We start from the raw sequence: 13,901 nt of genomic DNA, 5'->3' as shown, positions 1-13,901 counted from the left end.
TTGGGTCTGAACATGGGGAAGGAAAGGTTAGGAGGAGGGTGAGCTTAGGGTTTTGGGCCCGGCTTAGGTTCCTAGCAGGTTTCCCCCCACCCGCCTTCCTTTTTCTTGGCCGATTCAGAGTTCATTTAGTAATGGCTATAAACAGACTCCTCGCCCATCGCCACCCAAACGCTTGGGGCACGGCACTGGACGCGGGGGGGAAGAAAAAAAACCCAACAACACACGCATTTATTTATAAAGCGCCCCACCCTAGCGAGGATGGGAGCATCAAGAAGTCCCCACATAGTGACATTATTATGCGGCGGGCGATTTTCCCGTGCCAACGCCTTTTGGGCGTTTAAAGTTCGAGAGAGATTTCGCTGCCTTTGAAAACAATGTCGTGAGCAAAGGTTACGCCGGTGATCTGTGATCTGTCATAGCGTGCATGTTAAAAGTAGGTAGAAGAAAACGCTCTTCTCCATTAGAAAGTTTTTCAGTGATGTACTCGGTAATTGGGATTGCACATTAAGTGCCAGAGGTTCTAAGCATGTATCTAACCTTTTCATTACATTAGTATGTAATATAGTAGATATGATGCAGCTTTAAGACTGGTTGCGTGTTAATAAGTTTTGGAAGAATTGATTTTGTAGACATCTGTTCGATATGTATTTGTATTTATTTAGCACAATTGAAATATTTCAGTGTTTTCATGTGTATGGCAAAATATTGTTGTTGCAAAACTAACGTTTAAGCTTACAGTAAGGTGAGGAATTATTTTTTTTTTCAGTTGTACCTTTTCTCAAATGAGAAAGTGCTGGTCGTTCAGATGACCTGTGTGGTAAACTTAAGGTTTAAGGTCCTGTGTGTCACAGAATGGAATTTTTTATTTTTATTTATTTTAGCAGAAGGCAGTTTTAGATCCTGAGAGCAGTAGGTCTGAAGGTAGATAATATGTTTTCCTTAGATTGTGATGTTTAAGCATGGTTTTATAAAGTGGAAGTTCCAACTCTTGTGATTCTAGGAAATAACTTTCCAGATAGGAGCCCATGTAGCACTTTACTGAGCCTGTTCATTATTGTTTAAATGGTTAGGTGACTGAAGCAGGATTTGTGAGGCAGTAGTGAAATTAAAGCAAGATGACTGCTGTTACTCAGGACCCTGTGTGAATTGCCAAATGGCCAAGAATTGTGCAAGTTCTACCCATATTTCTTCTCTGATAGCTTCCCTTCTGTTACTATTCATAATTTATTCTATGAATAACATCAGAGACAGGAGATGGGGGAGAAAAAACCAAACCATGAGTTAGGGAAGCTTTACATTTTACCTATCCGGCCGAAGGAAAGGTGTTGAAGGAAAGCAGTTTTGATACGTGCACTGGTGTTTGCCCTGGGGTAGGGACAGCTACTCCTGAAGTTTTCTCTTCCGGGCCTTCCTGGATGTACCTTTTGTATATGAGACAGGGCTAAGAGTAAAAGACTTGCTGAGGCATCATGCCAGTCGTTAATGTTTTCCTTGCATAGATACCAGCTAAAATCCTCTGATAAATGCAGCCTGTACTGGAGAGAGCTGATCCGTACTCAGATGCTCTTGGCCATAGCCACGTTTTTCTCATATGCAGACAAGGCATATGAGTTTGTGGGTTTAGTCATTTGGTTGGTGGTTATCTGGTAAGCCTCTCCCCTTGATGTATAGTAGAAGACCATACCTGTTTTCCAAGTATTTACTTAACTGTCTATGGGTGAGCTTGAGATACTTTTGTTGAAACCGAGGAGGAGAGATGGAAATTCCAAATGACTGGTGAAGCTTGCAGGTCTAAACAAGCAGACCTCATTCGGTGCAATTTGAATTAAAGCAGAATACAAAAAAGTTTTTTCTGTAAAATTCAAGCTAGTTGCTTCTTATCTGGAGAGCTGCTTATGCGCTGAAGTTGAGTCATTCTTGCTGAGATAGCATTTTAAGAACTGCCGTTAAAATGCTTAGATATTTAACTCTGGCACAGTATAATTTGCAAACTTATGTAACTGGTATGTTTCTGAATGCAGCTGTCAATAAGAGATCTTATTGAACTTTTCATTTTTAGTGGAACTAGAGAGTTTAAAGCAGCTGCTTTCATGAGATGACCTAAATATAAGCCATTTTACAATAATATATTTCTCACTAAAATATTGACATTACTATTGACTTAATTCTTTACATGTCCATGTCTATTCTGATGTAAAAATACTTTTTAATGTAATTGACTAAGCAGAACTGCTTTGCGATTAAGTGATTGAATAATGCAGATTGTGCTGTTGAATAAGTAAATTTTCGATTGGGTAGTACTGTAAAATAATTGTATTAATTTTGTCTCTGCAAACCTGCAGCTCATTTTAAAGATTTGAATAGTAACAATGTTTGAAGTCAAGGCAATAGTGGCTTAGCAGAGCTACACCTGAACCAAGCATTTATTTTTACTGTTCCTTGTGGCTCTTTGTAATTTTTACTCCTCTTTTCTCATAAACTATACCTCGCGTTTGATTTTTTACCATCTGCCACTGTTTTTAAATGATGCAACCTATACTGTCATTTGTTCTTTGGAAAACTAAGCTCCTCTTGGATACTACTTCTTTGATGAATTCTTACTGATCTCTAGTTTTAGTCACATGATCAAAATTTCAGTTAGGATAAGAGGTAAATTTCTGTGAAATTTAAACGTGCTAACTACAGCGTTCTTCATCAAAAGAATGGCAAATTGCAAAGTGTAAAGTCCATGTAAATAATATGTAATCCCTAAAAAATGCCAATGTTCTTAGGATATTTGGAAGATCCAGGGACTGTATATCAAATGTGATTTTTGTGGCATTTTGTGCACATTCCATTAGCCAGTACATAAAAATCTTCTTTAAGAAGGCTTCATGTATTTGACCCATGATGTGGTGCATGTCCCAGTGGAGAGAACATTATTTCCTTGTAGTTTCTTTGTGTTTCTCCAGTTGCTATCTGTCTGTGAAGGAACAGTTTAGGATTTATTAAGATTTAATATTGCTAGAGTAACTCATTTAAATCTGAAGACTAGAAAGAATGTTTAGACCTATGAAATTGTAATGGGGGCAGAAGTGTGATACCATGGGAATGAGTAGACTCATTTTTATTGCTGGACAGAGTCAGTGTTCCTGGTGCTAACCCAATGCTATAAGGTTTGCTTTTCTATATGGTATCTACTAAACTCTGCTCTGTGTTGCACCATGTACTAAGTTACAGATGTCTGTCAAGTCTCTTCTGAGTGTGTTTAAACTGAACAAGCCTTTGTTTTACTGGGTGTTCATTTATTTTTATTTTTTTTTTATTTTCATGTACTGGTAAAATTAACTAATGGATATTCCAGCTTGCTGCTGAAGCCTACAAAACAGTGTGTTTATAAATATGTAAAACAGTGTGTTTATAAATATGTGAAACAGTTGCTCAGATTTTTTTTAACAGCTCTTCTAAAAAGGTGTTTATGTGTGACTAAAACAACAGAATAAAAACTTCCTTCATCTACAGATAGTTCCAGGGAGGTACACTTCTGCTGTTTAGAGTGTAAGCTATACAGCAGTATACTAGCAAAAGAGCATCTAAGAATAATACAAAGGGAAAAAAACCAAAACTGGCTAATCAGGTTTCAGTATTGAAATGTAGAGAAATGCTAAGAGTTTACACGTAGCGGAAAAAGTGCATTAGCCTCTATAGCTAAGATCTTAGTTCTTGGTTTAGGCAAGAATATTTTAGTAGATAAAAAAGTCTTGAGTCTTGAAAGATAATAGTTTACAAACCCAAGAAACTTAAGTGCAACATGGCTTCTATTCTGATAGCTGCAGTTTAAATAAAGCAAAGCACTTAAATGCTGATATGCCACATGCAACTGAATTATGTGTGGCTACTTAGATGTATGATGTTGCTCTCATACTTAAATGCCTTGCTGGATTGTGACCTAGAGGATGAAATGTGCTTTCATGTTTGGGTCTCAGATGTACCTTAAAGGATTTTCTGTGTTTATGCCTACAATTCATTCTAACTGCCTGCTGTACTTTTGGTCTGGAATTTGAGTGGTGGTCTGTATTCTTGACCACGTGTCATAGCTGTTTGTGCATAAAACTGTTTTATTTTTTACTTATGAAATACCCTAAAATGCAATAGTTTGGATATGCTAGCTTTATCACTGGTTATATTTTGAAGAACAGGTGAATTCAGCAATGTACTCATTCAGTGACCAGAAGAGCTACAGTGAACTTGTGTTCAGACTCGGGAGAGCACCTTTACTGCCTTGCTCATCATAGGCAAATCTGTCATCTCTGCACTGGTAGTGAGCTTGGCAATCTGTGACCCTCAGAGGAAAGCTTTCTGTCATAAAAGTTATTGTCTATATAAAAGGCTAAAACAATAGGGATTTTCCCTTGATTTTTTTTTTTTTTTGACAACATTTTTATGTAGTCTTGGGGGGGTGGAAATCTGCTTTACTGCCACAGCCATCCTCTATCCTTGTTCTTTTAATGAGACAGGAATGCTGGGGATGTGAGGGCAAAATAGCTTTGTAAATAAAAGCTCTGTGTGTGTACAAATGAACAAACTCCAGCTTTTCCTAAGCTTTGAGGATTTGACTTCCAGGTCTTAATGTGCTTCTGGCATAGTTTTGATGTCATTTCCTTGCAAGTAAAGCAAGGTTACAGCTGTACACCAGAACATTTCCTATTTCGTTCCCATTTTATTCCCCTGTGTAGTCATCAGGTTTTAAGTCTCCTGTATGCTGCTTTTTCTATATCCTCACCAGAATAACGGTAATATTGCTGAGATTGGAACCCCACATATACTTTCATGTAGAATGAAGGGTCTGGGAAGTTGCGTATTTATCTTACTTTGACTTGTACTTAAAATTATTTTGTAATATTGAGTACTTGTCTAAACAGACATCATCTTTTAATCATTGGGCACATGCATTGGGCACTGATTGCATTTTCTCTAAATAGTTATTTATTTTAATCCAAAGTGGTATCTGTCTAAAGCTTATCTACACTTGGGTTTTATTCTTCCATCCTGATAAATAAATTACTCGTAAGACAAATGAGAAATAGATAGTTGATGGTTATTGTTGAAGTTAGGAAGAACTTCCTAACTTACTGCGGGAACAGTTATTTTTTAAAAAGAGCGGTGACCTTCGTGAGCAACTGGAAACACAAAGACTAAAACTTAAAGAGGACGTAGTGTGATGATTCTATGTGCTCAGTTTTCTTGAAGGTATATAGAACTGTATTATTGTAGATTTTAAGATGTTTGTGGTGAGCTTATCCGTGAAACAGTATGACATAAGGTTGGTGGGATTCTATAAGAATTCGTACACATTACCACAGGCGACAATAACAAAATATGTTAACTGTAAAAAAGTGGCAGTTTCCTGAACTACTACACCACAGATGAGAGAGAATGTGTGCGAGTATAATTTTTTTATCCATATTTCACGAATGGTTCAGTTAATGTACTTGATGTTCTGTTGTGGGTTGCTTTTTTTAAAATTACTGTTATTCAAACCTCACTTTGTTTTTGGACTCTCAGCGACTAATCCCATTGGGACCTTTTTTCCATGTAGCATCTTTTCCCTGGTTTATTTTAACACTTCAGCTAAAATACTGACAAAGACAAATTGGCAGTAGCTTGTCTTCATTCCAGTGGTTTTTGAACAACCTGAGTAGTCCTAGTCGTTCTAATAACTCCAGTCCACTCTGATCCAGAGGCTTTTAACCCAATAACTTCATTTTCCTCTTTTTGGGTGGTGGCAGAATTGTCTGGGACTTCACTTCTGTCTTGATTTTTCTGTGTAGGTTTAGCTGAACTTGATAAAAAAGCAAATGCTTTTTGTTTGTTTTTGGTTTTTTCTCTCTCTGACACAAATAGCAGTGGGATAGTGTGGTTCTACTAAAAAAAAAGAATCCTCTCTGAATTTTTTTTATTGCAAGTGTTGTTTGATTGATGATACTAGCAGTGAATGAACATGTTGAAGTTTGAAGCTGCAGATGAGAGATTTTTTTTTAAAAAAGAAATTTAAATAACAGATGAGTTTTTAGCTATTGAAGCATTTGATATGTTCAAATTTGTTCAGTTGTTGGACTTTCGGTGGCTTGTACTCAAGTAAGAATTATCGATTAGGCCCATGACGTGTAGGAGTGGGTTAACATTCTGATATGATGGGAGATGATGACAGTGGCAGCGGACTCTTTGTATTATAAATACTGGGGAAAATTGTAATTCAGCTTTTATAACTTAGTATAACTCCATTCTTCTGTGTTGTCTTTCTGTTTCTTTTTTGCCCATATTTTCTTTCTGGTGAAACTGCCTTACTGTGTGGGGTTCTGTTGGAATAGCTACATAGCACTGCATACTCTTTCTGACATGAACTTGTTTGGAATTCTTACTTTTCACTTTTTTACTTTGCTCTTTCAAAAAAAAAAATTGAATCTTACTGCATCTCATTTATACATACAATGAAGGAAGGCTTTTCTTTCTACCATAGACTGCAGCTTCCTTGGATCTTCTAGTTCCTTTTTACAGTGCTTGTTTCAATGGGGCTTTGAATTTTGGCTGGAGTCTGCAGAAGTTTGTGTGCTATTTACAAAGCAGTTGTCTAATCTTTGTGTCTAAAATAGGTGTCATTTGTTTCTCATCCAGCACTTTTAAGTAAGAAATCTTTGGAAAATGAAACATAACCAGAAAGGTGCTGAACTAAACACCAACGTGAGCATGTTTTCCACTTACTAATGCTTTCAAGCAAGGACCTTGGCTTTTTCATTCTCATATTGTTCAGACAGCAACATATGAATTTATGCAGAGCTACCTGATTGATTTTCGTAGTACTTGTTAATGCCATTTTAGTTGTCTACACAATTTTTCATAATGATTGAGCTGCTTGTCTTCAATACTGCTGCCTGTTTTTGTTTTTCTTAGGCTTTGCCACCTCTAATTTGCAGTACAAGTATCTAGAAAAAAATCAAGAATTCTGTCTGGACCAAGAAGTATTACCCTAATTGTGTTCTGAGGGTGCCAGTCATGGTAATGTCCTGCGGAGTGACTGGTTCTTGTGGATGCAAGTTGTACCTCAAAATCAATGCACTGATTTTTCTATTCACAGCAGTGGTCCTAGCTATTCTGGAAAGAACTTTTCAGTTGCTGACCACAGAGCAAAATGAAAACAACTCCATAAAGAAATCTTGAAACTGTATCACTGTCTTTCAAATTAATGCGGGAACAATTTATTAGAGAGGTGGATGATCTTTTTCAATGTCCAGGGCTTGTTTTTTTTAAAATCAGATTACATACCTCTCATTTAGAGAGAGTTTGAACCTCAGCCAATGAACATTCATATTGAGAATAGTAGCTCCTAGTTTAACCTTGAACAGGTTTAATTGTCTGCAGGAAAGGTAGGTAGGAGCAGAAAAAGATGTGTTAAGTAAAAACTGACCTACGTTATTAGAGGGATGGTGTTAATTTAGAAATTGTTACCTTCTGTGTACCAGAATACTTTGGGAGTCTTCTGGTGTTAGAAATCCTCCCCTAAATCTTACCTACCCTGCTATACACACACATAAAAAATTAAATTGGTATAGTGAAACAAGTGAGATAGCGTATTTTGCTGCTTAGTATGGGGAGGCATTGAGAAAGACTGTCAGCTCCTGGCAAGGAGAAAGGATTTTAAGCAGAAGAGAAGTTACATTCAAAAAACAACAACTCACAGAACAGCCTAGCCCGGGTAAGTGGCAGTGCCTGCAGCCCGGCGATCAACAGGTCACAGCCAGAGCCCGTGGGTGTCTCTGTCAGAGGTGCAGTGACTCCGTGTGTTCTGCTGTGATAGGAAGTTTTAAGTGGTAGTCACTGTTGCATATTAAATACAGGGAGAGAGGGAGGGTAAGTTGGGAAAGATTGAAACAATTAATACTTTCACTTATACACACCAGTTGCTAATTTTGGGGGTTTTTTTGTGTCCACCTACAAACATTCTTGCCTGTCTGAAGGCCTGTTTTAGAGAGCTTTGGTATTTCTCCTTACTTTCTTCAAACTAATGTTTCCAGCTGTCTGCTTTTTCCTGTTCCCTTTCTCTGCTGTGCGCCATAGCACCTACATGTCCTAAACAAAAAAAATAACATTCTTACAAACTTTCTTACCGTTATGGGTAGGTTTTTTTTATATTCTTCTATTTGCAGTTGTCTTACTGCAAATATAATGCAGACTACACTTGCATCACCAGGAAGCACGTATTCTGATAGGCAAATTTTGTGTTAGACCCTGTTTATTAAAATAGCCGCCTTTATGTGTTTTTCTTTTAATTCTTTTTCGTAGACAGTTCACATCTATTCACCCATCTATTCCTGGGCCTGAAAGTACACATTCAGAAACATCAGCTGTAATTTTCAGTACTTAATTGATGATGTTGAACCATGAGTGCCAAAACTCAGTCATATAGCTTTCAATAGTTTTTAAATAGTTTCACTGGCAAGAAGCTTTTTCATGACTTCATTCAGCCCATGACTGTAGTGTAATTATGTCTCCTCTTCTGCGTGTTCTGTTTTATTTTAGTCATTTTTCCGATCCCTGGGATGATCTCTGACATGTTGTTTGTTAACGTTAATTGATTTGGGGCATCCAGTATGTAGTGTCAGTTTTTCAGTCAGCGGGCGCTAACTTCTGAGAATGTTTCCATGTCTGCACAATTACGTGCTGAGTGGTTACTGCATCCAGCCTGCTTAAGGCAGGGGGAAAAGTACCATGGATCAGATCGGAGTCAAGTGTCCTTTTTCTCTGCAGTAGCAGTGCTCTGTGTCCTGTAGTTCAAATAAAGGTTGCAATCTTTATGGTGTTTATTACAAAAAACAGGGCGTAATGTCTCTTGGAGAATTGTTCCAGGAAGCTGGAGTATGGGGACATTTCTCAGCTTAGTTTGAACAAGTGCCTATGACTTCAGTGTGGTTCTTGTAAGCTGCTTATCCTAGTGAAAGGAATACAACTCAAACATTATTTAAAAAGGATTGTTAAATTACATATTGTTACAAGTTTCAGACGGTGTAGTTAGTTTTCTTGGAAAAAAGGATCAAATGCTTGTCCGAATTCCTTGTCTTTGTACAGGGGTACATGAAGTTACACTAACTGCCCTTTGTGAACAATTTAAGACTTTCCTTCAGTTGAACCTTTAAGCAAATGAATAAGCTAATAGCAAACCAGTAAAATCTATTTTCCTGTGCATCAGATGGCATTATAGTTGGGCTGTCTGGTAGCACAGTTTGAGGGACAAATGAAGGGGCAAAGATATTTCATGCATTCCACTGATGTATCTGCAGTTGTCCGTGGTTGTCCATGGTCCGGTATACTAATTACCCTCCTTTTCTTTACCACTCTGTTCTCCAGTTGGGTCTATTCTCAAGTAGTTTAGCTACTGACTCTTTGGCATGCTCCATTCATTATTTCAGTTTTGTTTCTGTTGCTACAGTCCTTTGAATTTTGGCACTCTTGTGTTTTATCCAAGATCTTGTTACTTATGTTGATTTTTCTAGGCCCTGTATGGGTAGTCTTGCTTTTGTGACTGCGAACTGCAACTTGAATTTTTCATGCGTTTGCTATAGAGGCTGTCCTTCGGTTTGACCTCCACAAAATCAGCATTTCAAAAGTCATGGTTTCGATGTGCCAGTAAGTGCATAGATGCATCCCCTGCATATTTGTTCGTATGCATAGGGGTCCATTTTTAATTCTAGTTTTGTTCAGAAGCCTATCCATTCTTCAGAGCCAAAATCCAGGAACTTTAAAAAAGCAAAAAGCTGTTCTCTTTTAGGAGAATCTAATGGAAGTCACTGATACGGAGACGGTGAACTAAGAATGATCTTAGGTTTAAAATGAAGTTTGCTTGACTAATCATTGTCACAGTTGCAGTGCCAGATGATGTGTTAGAGTTAAAATTTCTGAAGAAAATGTTTTGTGCCTCTGATCTTTTTACAGGGCACTGCTGCTATAGTATTGTTCAGAATTGTCCTTCTCTAAGAAAAAAAACAAAACAAAAGAGTGGGTCATGTATGTATGTCACTAAACTTCTTGGTTAAAGTGCATTGGTTCTTACTTCAGCTTTAATAGGAATAGGAAGAATGTCTGTCTCCTCTAGGCCGTGAGTGCATCATTCAAGCATCCTGAGAGTTGAGACTTCCAGAGTAGAGGACTGGTTCTGTCTCCTGTTGTGAGACTGCATCTTTCTAACATGATTGCAGAAGTGTGTGACTGGGTCAGGAAGGGCAAGAGGAAGTGTAGTAAAGTTACTTGGAGACTAAGGGCCGTAGGATGAGGACTCCTGTTTGGAAAGATGACTAAGAAATGCAAGGGAGGGCTAACTTAAAGCGTGTTTGGAATCTGTTGCTTTATTGGATGTCACGCATGCAGGCTGTTCTGGGTCTGACTTCTCTCTGTAGTGTTCTTACATAACAAATTCGTGCTGTAACTTGGGCGCTTGCACTGCTATAGGTTAATCTGATTTGTGTACAGAGTTACATGCTTAACTTAAGGTGTCATTCCAGCTTAATCAGTGTAGTGCACAAACCACCTCATGAAAGAATGAGCAATGTGCTAGTGATTTAGGTAGACACTGATGTGTGAAAGATATTTCTGTAGATATGAACTCAAAAACAGGTCTAGAAGATATTTTTAGTAGGAGAGTCCTAGCTTTCTTATGTCAGCCTTTTTGTGTGTCTGTGTGTCCCTTCTTTTAAAACTAAGATTATTGATTTATTTGTTTATTTTTTAAGAATGAAGACTCTTAAAATTCTTCAGCTTTTAGCCACAAATAAGGGTTTGAGAAGAGAAGTAGCGAGTAGCCACTGATTCATAGGAATTCACAGATTGGTCATATTACACTCATTTTTTTCTGAACAAGAATTGTTTTGGGGAAAAAAAAGGCTTGGCATATTCATCCTATCCACAAGTAAACTGTTTTCCCTTCAAATGCAGTGACTAGCTGTACTAGAAACTGCTGTTGTAACTGCGAGTCTTACGCTGGAGACTCAGTTTTTATTACTGCATTTTTGTACCACTTTTTGAGACATGTTGATAAAGAGCTTGCTTTTTTATATGTGTAAAAACTGAGGATTTTGAAAACCTGGCCTACTCTCCCGCAGGTTTAGACTGGTCTTCTGGTGGGAGTATGATTAGCTGGAGCGTTACAAGGAAGGCAGCTGCAGTCTGGCAGTTTTCAGAAGGTGACTACTTTATGCTATGGGCTGTGAATAATTTTGTACGTAGAAGTTATGTGACCACATTGTGGTTTTCCTCCTTCTGTCTGGTTGTATTTGACTCTTGTGGGTAGCTTGCATCCTTGAAGGAATCATGTCAACATCGCACCTACAAGGCTTAATTTAGAATAGCAACAGCTTTCATTTTACCTTCTGGAGAGGGATAAGGCAACTTGATTTTTAAACGAAGGGGAGATTTCTTAATTTTTGAAGCCTGCTAGCCGTTCTGCATGAGTTGCTAAAACTGCATGCGACCTGTCTGTATATATTTTTAATTGTGGTTTGCATGTGAAGCTACTGAGTGGGATAAACAGCTTATAAAGCACTGAATATTGTCTAACTAGTAATGTGAGCGATTAGAAGGAAACCTGTCAATTTTTAGTCCGAGTTTGACAGTGCTTGTGGTCAGTTTAACCATATACTGTTCTTATGCTTTTCTGTTTTGTTTTAAGAAAGGAATAATGGAAAATACTTGACAAAAATGTGGTATTTGCCAGGGCAGTTTCAGCTTTTTGAGCTCTAAATTAAGGTGAAACACGGTAGTGATGTAAAATACTTGACAAAAATTTGGTCTTTGCCAGGGCAGTTCACTTTTTGAGCTCTAAATTAAGGTGAAATAATTGAATGTCTGCATTCTATATTATGATCTCATCAACAATAAGAAAGAGTTAGATGTTACTTTAAACTCTGCTGCTATCACGAAATGAATACAAAAGTCGATTATTCTGCAAAGTAATTCCCCATTTGATTTATGGCAGCATTCGGTAAGTATTTTGATCACTGACTTCACCAGAGTTGCATGTGAAGATAAAAAAGTCTAAGTCATATTTTTTTCCTAGCAACTGCAGTAACGTGAACCTCGTGCATGTGCTTAGGATGCCAGACCTGTGTACACTGTATTTTGTTGGCTAGTTACAGTTTGCATGGGCATCAGTATTTTAGGTTCGCTTGAGAAGAGATGGAACTTAAGAGCAGGGATTGGGGTGAGAGGAAGCAGAGGTGTGCTGCTGCTGACATCTCCCTCCGTACAGCTGAAGTATATGCAGCTTTTGTTTTTACTAACAAAGTGTTTGAGCCAAAGAGTGTATATGCAATCCCTGTGTCTCACATTTCAATCACTGTTGTGGTGAGATACAGTATAAGTATTTCTTGACTGTTTATTCTAACACATACAGATGTTTTAGAAAGGTTGATAGTGGCTGGAAGAGACAATGTGAAAAGCGTTATTGGAGATACGGTGTCACTTACACCCGGAGCTGTATTGCAATAAAAGCATATTATCACTTAAAAAGCTGATCAGATGTGCTCCACATACAAGTTAAAGCCTTCTAAAACCCCTAGTGTACTAACTTTTCTGCTAGTGCAGCTGCTTATCTCCCTCAGGTAAAATCTGTTTCAGAGACTCTTCTCACAGTTAATTTTTGTATGCTGTCTTAAAAACAAAAGCTCATAGTTTTGTTCCATTGCCTTGTATTGTATAACAGTGATTTGCACACTCTTTGATGCCTCCCAGGGCAGAATTTGCAAGTATGTAAAATGTGTGACCTATTTTGTATGGTTTTTTAATAATGAATGCATAAATAAACTGATGGGGATTAGAAGGGTGGGTTGGATGGTTAGGGCGTGAAAGCCACGAAGTTAAACCAGTCAGTTTAGACTGCCTGCAAATAAATTTTTTATTCTCTTCTGCATTAATATTTGCTGCATCACATCCCAATGATGGGAGGTGGAGGAGGAAGGGGTGTGCAGTATATTGGTCTGGCTTGAATAAGGAAGCGTGAATTTACAACACGTGTGATTTTATTTCCAAACAGATTTCCTTAAACTTGTCAGGGGCAGTTGTCTTTCAGTGAAGCATGAATACATTAAGGTTTTAAGTAAATCTGCAGCACAGACATCTGAGAAGCTTGCTGCGTAATTTAACTGAAAATCTAAGGATGAGCTTTCGCAAGATGGCTGAGCCAAACTAATGTCTTGCTGCTGCCTGAAGGGACAGCTGCTCTGTTCCTTCTGAGTCCTGCTCCAAGCTGCCCAGTGTTGCTGCTTCCTTTATGCAGACTCTGACATCATTCTGAGTGTTCAGATCAGTTTATCTGATTTGCGGAGGGGGGAAAGAGGTTAATGAAAAAAAATAAGCCCACAAACAAAACAAAATCACAAACCAAAAACCAACCGAGAAACCCCAAGCCTCTTCCTCAAAAGAAAACCTAATCAGCTTGCCTTGGTTTCCTCACCACCATCAGGAAAGCATTGTGAGCAGGACTTTGTGGCCAGCAGGTAGGGATCTAGGGAATGCCACTGTCCTGGAAACATTGACCTCTTTCATTGGCTCGGTAATTGCAGGGAGCATAGCTATTCAGATGTGCCAGTTGATAAAGTCCTCTTTCAAACTAATTTCATATATTCTGATACTAGAGCCTTTTGTCAGAACCATCAATGGTAGTTGAATATAAGTTCTTTGTATAAGCTAGCTGAAAATACTTTAAAACTATGAAACATGCAGTTCAGCTACTGGCAGTGTCCTTGCCTCAGTTAGATGAAAGGAATGCAAATTTGACTTGAGACACGGAAAAGTCAACTTTTTATCTGTATTTCTGTTATCTTAACATTATTTGGGATATTATTTAATAGCTCCCAACAGGATGTTTCAACGAGGGA

The sequence above is a fragment of the Apaloderma vittatum genome, unplaced genomic scaffold, assembly GCF_000703405.1.
Source record: "Apaloderma vittatum isolate BGI_N311 unplaced genomic scaffold, ASM70340v1 scaffold12209, whole genome shotgun sequence".
Lineage (NCBI taxonomy): Eukaryota > Metazoa > Chordata > Aves > Trogoniformes > Trogonidae > Apaloderma > Apaloderma vittatum.
This window is presented reverse-complemented; position numbering follows the sequence as displayed.